Source organism: Pleurodeles waltl, chromosome 4_1 (genome assembly GCF_031143425.1).
Source record: "Pleurodeles waltl isolate 20211129_DDA chromosome 4_1, aPleWal1.hap1.20221129, whole genome shotgun sequence".
NCBI classification, from domain to species: Eukaryota; Metazoa; Chordata; class Amphibia; order Caudata; family Salamandridae; genus Pleurodeles; species Pleurodeles waltl.
In genome coordinates, this window is record NC_090442.1 from 56,251,523 (window position 1) to 56,265,628 (window position 14,106).

Below are 14,106 nucleotides of genomic sequence, written 5' to 3' on the forward strand. Positions count from 1 at the left end.
TGGCAAGCCTTGGACTGCCAAACGTTCACATGCTGATGGCAGGAATCAGATGCAGGAGACTGAAACTATGAATGTTTCTGCTTTTGCTAAGGACAGTGGTTTGGGGCCAGTGTTGTGCTTGACAGAGCACGACATCAGCCTGCTCTCTGGCTGCTCCCGGGAGAAGTGGCTGACAGAAAGCACCCTCCAGACCACCAGCAATCTTGTGTTTCACAACATGCCACTGTCACTGGACTTTCCTTCTGGGAAAGCCTAGTCACTGACCTGGCCAGATTCCTTGTCCTCCCCAAAATCCTGGGGAGAAACGGGCAGAGTTCTGCGCCCTGCGCCCTCTTTCGCATCCCTAACGCGCTCCCAACGCGCCCTACAGCCCTGGTCGGGCACAGCCCTGGTCGGGCTCATACCACTGGGGCCTCTGCCGAGGAAGAGCCCCGGAAGCCTAGGGCCAGGCCTATTGCACAGGCATCTTAGACCAGGCCATTCCGGGATTGCTGTGTTTCACGTCCTGCCCTTCAACACTCCTGGGAGGGCTTTCCCTGAGAACCCTCATGTCTCTGCCCTCCCAGGAGGCTGTGGTTCTATGCAAAATAGGGGGTGCACCACGGGCCGTCCCCTTTCCTCTCTCTCGCCAATATCTTTCACCAAAGCTGAGCCCTGCAGGTAAATGTATCTATCTGGCTGAGGGGCCAGGGAGGGCCTTTGCCTGCAGTCTTACAAGCCAGAGTGCAGAGAAGGCAGCAGCTCTGGGACCGGGACTCTGCTCAAAGACATATCTAACATGCCACAGTGGAGCTGAGATGGGCAAGACACGTGTCTCACAGGCTGGCAGCACACCAAGACAGTGGCAGGAAACTATGCTAACAAGGAAAGAGAAAAGTCACGTGTCTCGTGGCCTTCCCACCATTAGACAGTAGTCTGCGCAAGAAAACATCCAACAGTGACAGGACAACCAAGCAAATGACAAACGCCGTGCTGAATAAAGTCATCTTACATGACATTTCGTACAAAGGCCCAGATCATGGGGATGATCGCGCAGCAGAAGCAGCAAGTATCAGAGCCACCGAACCTGGGGTGAGTTACACGAGGAGAAAGGGCGACATGGGGACAGGGGCTATGGGCTCAGGGAACAGCTACCACAATGCAACCTCGGGTGTGGGGATGCCACTCATTGCGGGTACTGCCCTGGGATTTCCTTTTAGAAAGAATCGCTGGTTAAAGTGTAGTGCACAAAAAACCCAACTCCTCGATTACACTATTAGATAACATCCTTTAACTGCCCCACCCACCCTGTGTGAGTCTCACCCACTTCCCGCCTGCTCCCTCTAGTCTGAGAGTTGTATCTCCACAAAAAACACACAGTGGGGCTCAATGAGCTGCTCATGTCTGACATGGACACCTAAGCAGTGCTGGATTCACAACCTGAAAGCCTGCAAAGGAAAGTGTGCCCGGCAGAAGATAAGCTGCCTGGCAACTCAGAACCTTCTTCTAAGAGAAGTAAGACATGTCACAATGGAGTCTAAGCCTACCTGTCTTATGCCAGGACCTTAGAGCTGCAGGCAGGAGCACAAAGGTAAAAACATATATTGAGTCCCAACACGCTCACTGCGGTGGTTGGTCTCTGTGGCGCAATTGGTTAGCGCGTTCGGCTGTTAACCGAAAGGTTGGTGGTTCAAGCCCACCCAGGGACGTATGCTTTTGCCTACATCAAGTCCTGAATTAAAACACAGCTGTCTGGCTTTGCTCTTAGAGCTCTCGCTTTGCCTGCATGACATGCTCTATCTCAACATTTCTATCTTCTCTCATCTCTTCACCTCTAGTCATTTCCACCAATAGGACTGGAAACGGGCCACCAAGCCTTCTACTTTAACCACAGGCGTACTGAGGGCCAATAAAAGGCACAGAAGCATTTCTTGATCCGGGGCTGAGAACTGCATGCACAGGGACCTCGTGGCGCAACGGTAGCGCGTCTGACTCCAGATCAGAAGGTTGCGTGTTCAAATCACGTCGGGGTCACTCTTTGACATTTTTTTCCCCACCAAGTCTATATCTCTGACTTCTAAAGCAAAGCCAAAAGAAGGACGCTTTGCATTGGCCGGGAATCGAACCCGGGCCTACCGCGTGGCAGGCGAGAATTCTACCACTGAACCACCAATGCTTCACTTACATAGGCTGAGCAGAGAGCCCTGCCGTAGACAGTAGTGATGAGGCCCATGCATTCGCATGGGACACCTATGAACAAAGTTTGCATGGCAAGCCTTGGACTGCCAAACGTTCACATGCTGATGGCAGGAATCAGATGCAGGAGACTGAAACTATGAATGTTTCTGCTTTTGCTAAGGACAGTGGTTTGGGGCCAGTGTTGTGCTTGACAGAGCACGACATCAGCCTGCTCTCTGGCTGCTCCCGGGAGATGTGGCTGACAGAAAGCACCCTCCAGACCACCAGCAATCTTGTGTTTCACAACATGCCACTGTCACTGGACTTTCCTTCTGGGAAAGCCTAGTCACTGACCTGGCCAGATTCCCTGTCCTCCCCAAAATCCTGGGGAGAAACGGGCAGAGTTCTGCGCCCTGCGCCCTCTTTCGCGTCCCTAACACGCTCCCAACGCGCCCTACAGCCCTGGTCGGGCACAGCCCTGGTCGGGCTCATACCACTGGGGCCTCTGCCGAGGAAGAGCCCCGGAAGCCTAGGGCCAGGCCTATTGCACAGGCATCTTAGACCAGGCCATTCCGGGATTGCTGTGTTTCACGTCCTGCCCTTCAACACTCCTGGGAGGGCTTTCCCTGAGAACCCTCATGTCTCTGCCCTCCCAGGAGGCTGTGGTTCTATGCAAAATAGGGGGTGCACCACGGGCCGTCCCCTTTCCTCTCTCTCGCCAATATCTTTCACCAAAGCTGAGCCCTGCAGGTAAATGTATCTATCTGGCTGAGGGGCCAGGGAGGGCCTTTGCCTGCAGTCTTACAAGCCAGAGTGCAGAGAAGGCAGCAGCTCTGGGACCGGGACTCTGCTCAAAGACATATCTAACATGCCACAGTGGAGCTGAGATGGGCAAGACACGTGTCTTACAGGCAGGCAGCACAACAAGACAGTGGCAGGAAACTATGCTAACAAGGAAAGAGAAAAGTCACGTGTCTCGTGGCCTTCCCACCATTAGACAGTAGTCTGCGCAAGAAAACATCCAACAGTGACAGGACAACCAAGCAAATGACAAACGCCGTGCTGAATAAAGTCATCTTACATGACATTTCGTACAAAGGCCCAGATCATGGGGATGATCGCGCAGCAGAAGCAGCAAGTATCAGAGCCACCGAACCTGGGGTGAGTTACACGAGGAGAAAGGGTGACATGGGGACAGGGGCTATGGGCTCAGGGAACAGCTACCACAATGCAACCTCGGGTGTGGGGATGCCACTCATTGCGGGTACTGCCCTGGGATTTCCTTTTAGAAAGAATCGCTGGTTAAAGTGTAGTGCACAAAAAACTCAACTCCTCGATTACACTATAAGATAACATCCTTTAACTGCCCCACCCACCCTGTGTGAGTCTCACCCACTTCCCGCCTGCTCCCTCTAGTCTGAGAGTTGTATCTCCACAAAAAACACACAGTGGGGCTCAATGAGCTGCTCATGTCTGACATGGACACCTAAGCAGTGCTGGATTCACAACCTGAAAGCCTGCAAAGGAAAGTGTGCCCGGCAGAAGATAAGCTGCCTGGCAACTCAGAACCTTCTTCTAAGAGAAGTAAGACATGTCACAATGGAGTCTAAGCCTACCTGTCTTATGCCAGGACCTTAGAGCTGCAGGCAGGAGCACAAAGGTAAAAACATATATTGAGTCCCAAAAGCTCACTCCGGTGGTTGGTCTCTGTGGCGCAATCGGTTAGCGCGTTCGGCTGTTAACCGAAAGGTTGGTGGTTCAAGCCCACCCAGGGACGTATGCTTTTGCCTACATCAAGTCCTGAATTAAAACACAGCTGTCTGGCTTTGCTCTTAGAGCTCTCGCTTTGCCTGCGTGACATGCTCTATCTCAACATTTCTATCTTCTCTCATCTCTTCACCTCTAGTCATTTCCACCAATAGGACTGGAAACGGGCCACCAAGCCTTCTACTTTAACCACAGGCGTACTGAGGGCCAATAAAAGGCACAGAAGCATTTCTTGATCCGGGGCTGAAAACTGCATGCACAGGGACCTCGTGGCGCAACGGTAGCGCGTCTGACTCCAGATCAGAAGGTTGCGTGTTCAAATCACGTCGGGGTCACTCTTTGACATTTTTTTGCCCACCAAGTCTATATCTCTGACTTCTAAAGCAAAGCCAAAAGAAGGGCGCTTTGCATTGGCCGGGAATCGAACCCGGGCCTCCCGCGTGGCAGGCGAGAATTCTACCACTGAACCACCAATGCTTCACTTACATAGGCTGAGCAGAGAGCCCTGCCGTAGACAGTAGTGATGAGGCCCATGCATTCGCATGGGACACCTATGAACAAAGTTTGCATGGCAAGCCTTGGACTGCCAAACGTTCACATGCTGATGGCAGGAATCAGATGCAGGAGACTGAAACTATGAATGTTTCTGCTTTTGCTAAGGACAGTGGTTTGGGGCCAGTGTTGTGCTTGACAGAGCACGACATCAGCCTGCTCTCTGGCTGCTCCCGGGAGAAGTGGCTGACAGAAAGCACCCTCCAGACCACCAGCAATCTTGTGTTTCACAACATGCCACTGTCACTGGACTTTCCTTCTGGGAAAGCCTAGTCACTGACCTGGCCAGATTCCCTGTCCTCCCCAAAATCCTGGGGAGAAACGGGCAGAGTTCTGCGCCCTGCGCCCTCTTTCGCGTCCCTAACGCGCTCCCAACGCGCCCTACAGCCCTGGTCGGGCACAGCCCTGGTCGGGCTCATACCACTGGGGCCTCTGCCGAGGAAGAGCCCCGGAAGCCTAGGGCCAGGCCTATTGCACAGGCATCTTAGACCAGGCCATTCCGGGATTGCTGTGTTTCACGTCCTGCCCTTCAACACTCCTGGGAGGGCTTTCCCTGAGAACCCTCATGTCTCTGCCCTCCCAGGAGGCTGTGGTTCTATGCAAAATAGGGGGTGCACCACGGGCCGTCCCCTTTCCTCTCTCTCGCCAATATCTTTCACCAAAGCTGAGCCCTGCAGGTAAATGTATCTATCTGGCTGAGGGGCCAGGGAGGGCCTTTGCCTGCAGTCTTACAAGCCAGAGTGCAGAGAAGGCGGCAGCTCTGGGACCGGGACTCTGCTCAAAGACATATCTAACATGCCACAGTGGAGCTGAGATGGGCAAGACACGTGTCTCACAGGCAGGCAGCACAACAAGACAGTGGCAGGAAACTATGCTAACAAGGAAAGAGAAAAGTCACGTGTCTCGTGGCCTTCCCACCATTAGACAGTAGTCTGCGCAAGAAAACATCCAACAGTGACAGGACAACCAAGCAAATGACAAACGCCGTGCTGAATAAAGTCATCTTACATGACATTTCGTACAAAGGCCCAGATCATGGGGATGATCGCGCAGAAGCAGCAAGTATCAGAGCCACCGAACCTGAGGTGAGTTACACGAGGAGAAAGGGCGACATGGGGACAGGGGCTAGGGGCTCAGGGAACAGCTACCACAATGCAACCTCGGGTGTGGGGATGCCACTCATTGCGGGTAATGCCCTGGGATTTCCTTTTAGAAAGAATCGCTGGTTAAAGTGTAGTGCACAAAAAACCCAACTCCTCGATTACACTATTAGATAACATCCTTTAACTGCCCCACCCACCCTGTGTGAGTCATACCCACTTCCCGCCTGCTCCCTCTAGTCTGAGAGTTGTATCTCCACAAAAAACACACAGTGGGGCTCAATGAGCTGCTCATGTCTGACATGGACACCTAAGCAGTGCTGGATTCACAACCTGAAAGCCTGCAAAGGAAAGTGTGCCCGGCAGAAGATAAGCTGCCTGGCAACTCAGAACCTTCTTCTAAGAGAAGTAAGACATGTCACAATGGAGTCTAAGCCTACCTGTCTTATGCCAGGACCTTAGAGCTGCAGGCAGGAGCACAAAGGTAAAAACATATATTGAGTCCCAAAAGCTCACTCCGGTGGTTGGTCTCTGTGGCGCAATCGGTTAGCGCGTTCGGCTGTTAACCGAAAGGTTGGTGGTTCAAGCCCACCCAGGGACGTATGCTTTTGCCTACATCAAGTCCTGAATTAAAACACAGCTGTCTGGCTTTGCTCTTAGAGCTCTCGCTTTGCCTGCGTGACATGCTCTATCTCAACATTTCTATCTTCTCTCATCTCTTCACCTCTAGTCATTTCCACCAATAGGACTGGAAACGGGCCACCAAGCCTTCTACTTTAACCACAGGCGTACTGAGGGCCAATAAAAGGCACAGAAGCATTTCTTGATCCGGGGCTGAAAACTGCATGCACAGGGACCTCGTGGCGCAACGGTAGCGCGTCTGACTCCAGATCAGAAGGTTGCGTGTTCAAATCACGTCGGGGTCACTCTTTGACATTTTTTTGCCCACCAAGTCTATATCTCTGACTTCTAAAGCAAAGCCAAAAGAAGGGCGCTTTGCATTGGCCGGGAATCGAACCCGGGCCTCCCGCGTGGCAGGCGAGAATTCTACCACTGAACCACCAATGCTTCACTTACATAGGCTGAGCAGAGAGCCCTGCCGTAGACAGTAGTGATGAGGCCCATGCATTCGCATGGGACACCTATGAACAAAGTTTGCATGGCAAGCCTTGGACTGCCAAACGTTCACATGCTGATGGCAGGAATCAGATGCAGGAGACTGAAACTATGAATGTTTCTGCTTTTGCTAAGGACAGTGGTTTGGGGCCAGTGTTGTGCTTGACAGAGCACGACATCAGCCTGCTCTCTGGCTGCTCCCGGGAGAAGTGGCTGACAGAAAGCACCCTCCAGACCACCAGCAATCTTGTGTTTCACAACATGCCACTGTCACTGGACTTTCCTTCTGGGAAAGCCTAGTCACTGACCTGGCCAGATTCCCTGTCCTCCCCAAAATCCTGGGGAGAAACGGGCAGAGTTCTGCGCCCTGCGCCCTCTTTCGCGTCCCTAACGCGCTCCCAACGCGCCCTACAGCCCTGGTCGGGCACAGCCCTGGTCGGGCTCATACCACTGGGGCCTCTGCCGAGGAAGAGCCCCGGAAGCCTAGGGCCAGGCCTATTGCACAGGCATCTTAGACCAGGCCATTCCGGGATTGCTGTGTTTCACGTCCTGCCCTTCAACACTCCTGGGAGGGCTTTCCCTGAGAACCCTCATGTCTCTGCCCTCCCAGGAGGCTGTGGTTCTATGCAAAATAGGGGGTGCACCACGGGCCGTCCCCTTTCCTCTCTCTCGCCAATATCTTTCACCAAAGCTGAGCCCTGCAGGTAAATGTATCTATCTGGCTGAGGGGCCAGGGAGGGCCTTTGCCTGCAGTCTTACAAGCCAGAGTGCAGAGAAGGCGGCAGCTCTGGGACCGGGACTCTGCTCAAAGACATATCTAACATGCCACAGTGGAGCTGAGATGGGCAAGACACGTGTCTCACAGGCAGGCAGCACAACAAGACAGTGGCAGGAAACTATGCTAACAAGGAAAGAGAAAAGTCACGTGTCTCGTGGCCTTCCCACCATTAGACAGTAGTCTGCGCAAGAAAACATCCAACAGTGACAGGACAACCAAGCAAATGACAAACGCCGTGCTGAATAAAGTCATCTTACATGACATTTCGTACAAAGGCCCAGATCATGGGGATGATCGCGCAGAAGCAGCAAGTATCAGAGCCACCGAACCTGAGGTGAGTTACACGAGGAGAAAGGGCGACATGGGGACAGGGGCTAGGGGCTCAGGGAACAGCTACCACAATGCAACCTCGGGTGTGGGGATGCCACTCATTGCGGGTAATGCCCTGGGATTTCCTTTTAGAAAGAATCGCTGGTTAAAGTGTAGTGCACAAAAAACCCAACTCCTCGATTACACTATTAGATAACATCCTTTAACTGCCCCACCCACCCTGTGTGAGTCATACCCACTTCCCGCCTGCTCCCTCTAGTCTGAGAGTTGTATCTCCACAAAAAACACACAGTGGGGCTCAATGAGCTGCTCATGTCTGACATGGACACCTAAGCAGTGCTGGATTCACAACCTGAAAGCCTGCAAAGGAAAGTGTGCCCGGCAGAAGATAAGCTGCCTGGCAACTCAGAACCTTCTTCTAAGAGAAGTAAGACATGTCACAATGGAGTCTAAGCCTACCTGTCTTATGCCAGGACCTTAGAGCTGCAGGCAGGAGCACAAAGGTAAAAACATATATTGAGTCCCAACACGCTCACTGCGGTGGTTGGTCTCTGTGGCGCAATCGGTTAGCGCGTTCGGCTGTTAACCGAAAGGTTGGTGGTTCAAGCCCACCCAGGGACGTATGCTTTTGCCTACATCAAGTCCTGAATTAAAACACAGCTGTCTGGCTTTGCTCTTAGAGCTCTCGCTTTGCCTGCGTGACATGCTCTATCTCAACATTTCTATCTTCTCTCATCTCTTCACCTCTAGTCATTTCCACCAATAGGACTGGAAACGGGCCACCAAGCCTTCTACTTTAACCACAGGTGTACTGAGGGCCAATAAAAGGCACAGAAGCATTTCTTGATCCGGGGCTGAGAACTGCATGCACAGGGACCTCGTGGCGCAACGGTAGCGCGTCTGACTCCAGATCAGAAGGTTGCGTGTTCAAATCACGTCGGGGTCACTCTTTGACATTTTTTTCCCCACCAAGTCTATATCTCTGACTTCTAAAGCAAAGCCAAAAGAAGGGCGCTTTGCATTGGCCGGGAATCGAACCCGGGCCTCCCGCGTGGCAGGCGAGAATTCTACCACTGAACCACCAATGCTTCACTTACATAGGCTGAGCAGAGAGCCCTGCCGTAGACAGTAGTGATGAGGCCCATGCATTCGCATGGGACACCTATGAACAAAGTTTGCATGGCAAGCCTTGGACTGCCAAACGTTCACATGCTGATGGCAGGAATCAGATGCAGGAGACTGAAACTATGAATGTTTCTGCTTTTGCTAAGGACAGTGGTTTGGGGCCAGTGTTGTGCTTGACAGAGCACGACATCAGCCTGCTCTCTGGCTGCTCCCGGGAGAAGTGGCTGACAGAAAGCACCCTCCAGACCACCAGCAATCTTGTGTTTCACAACATGCCACTGTCACTGGACTTTCCTTCTGGGAAAGCCTAGTCACTGACCTGGCCAGATTCCCTGTCCTCCCCAAAATCCTGGGGAGAAACGGGCAGAGTTCTGCGCCCTGCGCCCTCTTTCGCGTCCCTAACGCGCTCCCAACGCGCCCTACAGCCCTGGTCGGGCACAGCCCTGGTCGGGCTCATACCACTGGGGCCTCTGCCGAGGAAGAGCCCCGGAAGCCTAGGGCCAGGCCTATTGCACAGGCATCTTAGACCAGGCCATTCCGGGATTGCTGTGTTTCACGTCCTGCCCTTCAACACTCCTGGGAGGGCTTTCCCTGAGAACCCTCATGTCTCTGCCCTCCCAGGAGGCTGTGGTTCTATGCAAAATAGGGGGTGCACCACGGGCCGTCCCCTTTCCTCTCTCTCGCCAATATCTTTCACCAAAGCTGAGCCCTGCAGGTAAATGTATCTATCTGGCTGAGGGGCCAGGGAGGGCCTTTGCCTGCAGTCTTACAAGCCAGAGTGCAGAGAAGGCAGCAGCTCTGGGACCGGGACTCTGCTCAAAGACATATCTAACATGCCACAGTGGAGCTGAGATGGGCAAGACACGTGTCTCACAGGCAGGCAGCACAACAAGACAGTGGCAGGAAACTATGCTAACAAGGAAAGAGAAAAGTCACGTGTCTCGTGGCCTTCCCACCATTAGACAGTAGTCTGCGCAAGAAAACATCCAACAGTGACAGGACAACCAAGCAAATGACAAACGCCGTGCTGAATAAAGTCATCTTACATGACATTTCGTACAAAGGCCCAGATCATGGGGATGATCGCGCGGCAGAAGCAGCAAGTATCAGAGCCACCGAACCTGGGGTGAGTTACACGAGGAGAAAGGGCGACATGGGGACAGGGGCTAGGGGCTCAGGGAACAGCTACCACAATGCAACCTCGGGTGTGGGGATGCCACTCATTGCGGGTACTGCCCTGGGATTTCCTTTTAGAAAGAATCGCTGGTTAAAGTGTAGTGCACAAAAAACCCAACTCCTCGATTACACTATTAGATAACATCCTTTAACTGCCCCACCCACCCTGTGTGAGTCTCACCCACTTCCCGCCTGCTCCCTCTAGTCTGAGAGTTGTATCTCCACAAAAAACACACAGTGGGGCTCAATGAGCTGCTCATGTCTGACATGGACACCTAAGCAGTGCTGGATTCACAACCTGAAAGCCTGCAAAGGAAAGTGTGCCCGGCAGAAGATAAGCTGCCTGGCAACTCAGAACCTTCTTCTAAGAGAAGTAAGACATGTCACAATGGAGTCTAAGCCTACCTGTCTTATGCCAGGACCTTAGAGCTGCAGGCAGGAGCACAAAGGTAAAAACATATATTTAGTCCCAACACGCTCACTGCGGTGGTTGGTCTCTGTGGCGCAATCGGTTAGAGCGTTCGGCTGTTAACTGAAAGGTTGGTGGTTCAAGCCCACCCAGGGACGTATGCTTTTGCCTACATCAAGTCCTGAATTAAAACACAGCTGTCTGGCTTTGCTCTTAGAGCTCTCGCTTTGCCTGCGTGACATGCTCTATCTCAACATTTCTATCTTCTCTCATCTCTTCACCTCTAGTCATTTCCACCAATAGGACGGGAAACGGGCCACCAAGCCTTCTACTTTAACCACAGGCGTACTGAGGGCCAATAAAAGGCACAGAAGCATTTCTTGATCCGGGGCTGAGAACTGCATGCACAGGGACCTCGTGGCGCAACCGTAGCGCGTCTGACTCCAGATCAGAAGGTTGCGTGTTCAAAACACGTCGGGGTCACTCTTTGACATTTTTTTCCCCACCAAGTCTATATCTCTGACTTCTAAAGCAAAGCCAAAAGAAGGGCGCTTTGCATTGGCCAGGAATCGAACCCGGGCCTCCCGCGGGGCAGGCGAGAATTCTACCACTGAACCATCAATGCTTCACTTACATAGGCTGAGCAAAGAGCCCTGCCGTAGACAGTAGTGATGAGGCCCATGCATTCGCATGGGACACCTATGAACAAAGTTTGCATGGCAAGCCTTGGACTGCCAAACGTTCACATGCTGATTGCAGGAATCAGATGCAGGAGACTGAAACTATGAATGTTTCTGCTTTTGCTAAAGACAGTGGTTTGGGGCCAGTGTTGTGCTTGACAGAGCACGACATCAGCCTGCTCTCTGGCTGCTCCCGGGAGAAGTGGCTGACAGAAAGCACCCTCCAGACCACCAGCAATCTTGTGTTTCACAACATGCCACTGTCACTGGACTTTCCTTCTGGGAAAGCCTAGTCACTGACCTGGCCAGATTCCCTGTCCTCCCCAAAATCCTGGGGAGAAACGGGCAGAGTTCTGCGCCCTGCGCCCTCTTTCGCGTCCCTAACGCGCTCCCAACGCGCCCTACAGCCCTGGTCGGGCACAGCCCTGGTCGGGCTCATACCACTGGGGCCTCTGCCGAGGAAGAGCCCCGGAAGCCTAGGGCCAGGCCTATTGCACAGGCATCTTAGACCAGGCCATTCCGGGATTGCTGTGTTTCACGTCCTGCCCTTCAACACTCCTGGGAGGGCTTTCCCTGAGAACCCTCATGTCTCTCCCCTCCCAGGAGGCTGTGGTTCTATGCAAAATAGGGGGTGCACCACGGGCCGTCCCCTTTCCTCTCTCTCGCCAATATCTTTCACCAAAGCTGAGCCCTGCAGGTAAATGTATCTATCTGGCTGAGGGGCCAGGGAGGGCCTTTGCCTGCAGTCTTACAAGCCAGAGTGGAGAGAAGGCAGCAGCTCTGGGACCGGGACTCTGCTCAAAGACATATCTAACATGCCACAGTGGAGCTGAGATGGGCAAGACATGTGTCTCACAGGCTGGCAGCACACCAAGACAGTGGCAGGAAACTATGCTAACAAGGAAAGAGAAAAGTCACGTGTCTCGTGGCCTTCCCACCATTAGACAGTAGTCTGCGCAAGAAAACATCCAACAGTGACAGGACAACCAAGCAAATGACAAACACTGTGCTGAATAAAGTCATCTTACATGACATTTCGTACAAAGCCCCAGATCATGGGGATGATCGCGCAGAAGCAGCAAGTATCAGAGCCACCGAACCTGAGGTGAGTTACACGAGGAGAAAGGGCGACATGGGGACAGGGGCTAGGGGCTCAGGGAACAGCTACCACAATGAAACCTCGGGTGTGGGGATGCCACTCATTGCGGGTACTGCCCTGGGATTTCCTTTTAGAAAGAATCGCTGGTTAAAGTGTAGTGCACAAAAAACCCAACTCCTCGATTACACTATTAGATAACATCCTTTAACTGCCCCACCCACCCTGTGTGAGTCTCACCCACTTCCCGCCTGCTCCCTCTAGTCTGAGAGTTGTATCTCCACAAAAAACACACAGTGGGGCTCAATGAGCTGCTCATGTCTGACATGGACACCTAAGCAGTGCTGGATTCACAACCTGAAAGCCTGCAAAGGAAAGTGTGCCCGGCAGAAGATAAGCTGCCTGGCAACTCAGAACCTTCTTCTAAGAGAAGTAAGACATGTCACAATGGAGTCTAAGCCTACCTGTCTTATTCCAGGACCTTAGAGCTGCAGGCAGGAGCACAAAGGTAAAAACATATATTGAGTCCCAACACGCTCACTGCGGTGGTTGGTCTCTGTGGCGCAATCGGTTAGTGCGTTTGGCTGTTAACCGAAAGGTTGGTGGTTCAAGCCCACCCAGGGACGTATGCTTTTGCCTACATCAAGTCCTGAATTAAAACACAGCTGTCTGGCTTTGCTCTTAGAGCTCTCGCTTTGCCTGCGTGACATGCTCTATCTCAACATTTCTATCTTCTCTCATCTCTTCACCTCTAGTCATTTCCACCAATAAGACTGGAAACGGGCCACCAAGCCTTCTACTTTAACCACAGGCGTACTGAGGGCCAATAAAAGGCACAGAAGCATTTCTTGATCCGGGGCTGAGAACTGCATGCACAGGGACCTCGTGGCGCAACGGTAGCGCGTCTGACTCCAGATCAGAAGGTTGCGTGTTCAAATCACGTCGGGGTCACTCTTTGACATTTTTTTCCCCACCAAGTCTATATCTCTGACTTCTAAAGCAAAGCCAAAAGAAGGGCGCTTTGCATTGGCCGGGAATCGAACCCGGGCCTCCCGCGTGGCAGGCGAGAATTCTACCACTGAACCACCAATGCTTCACTTACATAGGCTGAGCAGAGAGCCCTGCCGTAGACAGTAGTGATGAGGCCCATGCATTCGCATGGGACACCTATGAACAAAGTTTGCATGGCAAGCCTTGGACTGCCAAACGTTCACATGCTGATGGCAGGAATCAGATGCAGGAGACTGAAACTATGAATGTTTCTGCTTTTGCTAAGGACAGTGGTTTGGGGCCAGTGTTGTGCTTGACAGAGCACGACATCAGCCTGCTCTCTGGCTGCTCCCGGGAGAAGTGGCTGACAGAAAGCACCCTCCAGACCACCAGCAATCTTGTGTTTCACAACATGCCACTGTCACTGGACTTTCCTTCTGGGAAAGCCTAGTCACTGACCTGGCCAGATTCCCTGTCCTCCCCAAAATCCTGGGGAGAAACGGGCAGAGTTCTGCGCCCTGCGCCCTCTTTCGCGTCCCTAACGCGCTCCCAACGCGCCCTACAGCCCTGGTCGGGCACAGCCCTGGTCGGGCTCATACCACTGGGGCCTCTGCCGAGGAAGAGCCCCGGAAGCCTAGGGCCAGGCCTATTGCACAGGCATCTTAGACCAGGCCATTCCAGGATTGCTGTGTTTCACGTCCTGCCCTTCAACACTCCTGGGAGGGCTTTCCCTGAGAACCCTCATGTCTCTGCCCTCCCAGGAGGCTGTGGTTCTATGCAAAATAGGGGGTGCACCACGGGCCGTCCCCTTTCCTCTCTCTCGCCAATAT

The 14,106-nt window shown here is 52.9% G+C and overlaps 13 non-coding genes across 13 annotated transcripts; 9 read left to right on the forward strand and 4 right to left on the reverse strand.

The window, feature by feature from the left end:
- The first annotated feature begins 1,614 nt into the window (after positions 1-1,614).
- Positions 1,615-1,688, forward strand: TRNAN-GUU (transfer RNA asparagine (anticodon GUU)). The gene has a single exon. It is a non-coding gene; the product is annotated as a tRNA-Asn (tRNA).
- A 253-nt stretch (positions 1,689-1,941) lies between these two features.
- TRNAW-CCA (transfer RNA tryptophan (anticodon CCA)) lies at positions 1,942-2,013 on the forward strand. The gene has a single exon. It is a non-coding gene; the product is annotated as a tRNA-Trp (tRNA).
- Positions 2,014-3,860: 1,847 nt separating this feature from the next.
- Positions 3,861-3,934, forward strand: TRNAN-GUU (transfer RNA asparagine (anticodon GUU)). The gene has a single exon. It is a non-coding gene; the product is annotated as a tRNA-Asn (tRNA).
- Positions 3,935-4,187: 253 nt separating this feature from the next.
- Positions 4,188-4,259, forward strand: TRNAW-CCA (transfer RNA tryptophan (anticodon CCA)). Its single transcript has one exon. It is a non-coding gene; the product is annotated as a tRNA-Trp (tRNA).
- A 71-nt stretch (positions 4,260-4,330) lies between these two features.
- Positions 4,331-4,401, reverse strand: TRNAG-GCC (transfer RNA glycine (anticodon GCC)). Its single transcript has one exon. It is a non-coding gene; the product is annotated as a tRNA-Gly (tRNA).
- A 1,702-nt stretch (positions 4,402-6,103) lies between these two features.
- Positions 6,104-6,177, forward strand: TRNAN-GUU (transfer RNA asparagine (anticodon GUU)). The gene has a single exon. It is a non-coding gene; the product is annotated as a tRNA-Asn (tRNA).
- A 253-nt stretch (positions 6,178-6,430) lies between these two features.
- TRNAW-CCA (transfer RNA tryptophan (anticodon CCA)) lies at positions 6,431-6,502 on the forward strand. The gene has a single exon. It is a non-coding gene; the product is annotated as a tRNA-Trp (tRNA).
- A 71-nt stretch (positions 6,503-6,573) lies between these two features.
- Positions 6,574-6,644, reverse strand: TRNAG-GCC (transfer RNA glycine (anticodon GCC)). Its single transcript has one exon. It is a non-coding gene; the product is annotated as a tRNA-Gly (tRNA).
- A 1,703-nt stretch (positions 6,645-8,347) lies between these two features.
- TRNAN-GUU (transfer RNA asparagine (anticodon GUU)) lies at positions 8,348-8,421 on the forward strand. The gene has a single exon. It is a non-coding gene; the product is annotated as a tRNA-Asn (tRNA).
- A 253-nt stretch (positions 8,422-8,674) lies between these two features.
- TRNAW-CCA (transfer RNA tryptophan (anticodon CCA)) lies at positions 8,675-8,746 on the forward strand. The gene has a single exon. It is a non-coding gene; the product is annotated as a tRNA-Trp (tRNA).
- A 71-nt stretch (positions 8,747-8,817) lies between these two features.
- TRNAG-GCC (transfer RNA glycine (anticodon GCC)) lies at positions 8,818-8,888 on the reverse strand. Its single transcript has one exon. It is a non-coding gene; the product is annotated as a tRNA-Gly (tRNA).
- Positions 8,889-13,165: 4,277 nt separating this feature from the next.
- On the forward strand, positions 13,166-13,237 carry TRNAW-CCA (transfer RNA tryptophan (anticodon CCA)). The gene has a single exon. It is a non-coding gene; the product is annotated as a tRNA-Trp (tRNA).
- Positions 13,238-13,308: 71 nt separating this feature from the next.
- On the reverse strand, positions 13,309-13,379 carry TRNAG-GCC (transfer RNA glycine (anticodon GCC)). The gene has a single exon. It is a non-coding gene; the product is annotated as a tRNA-Gly (tRNA).
- Positions 13,380-14,106: the final 727 nt, after the last annotated feature.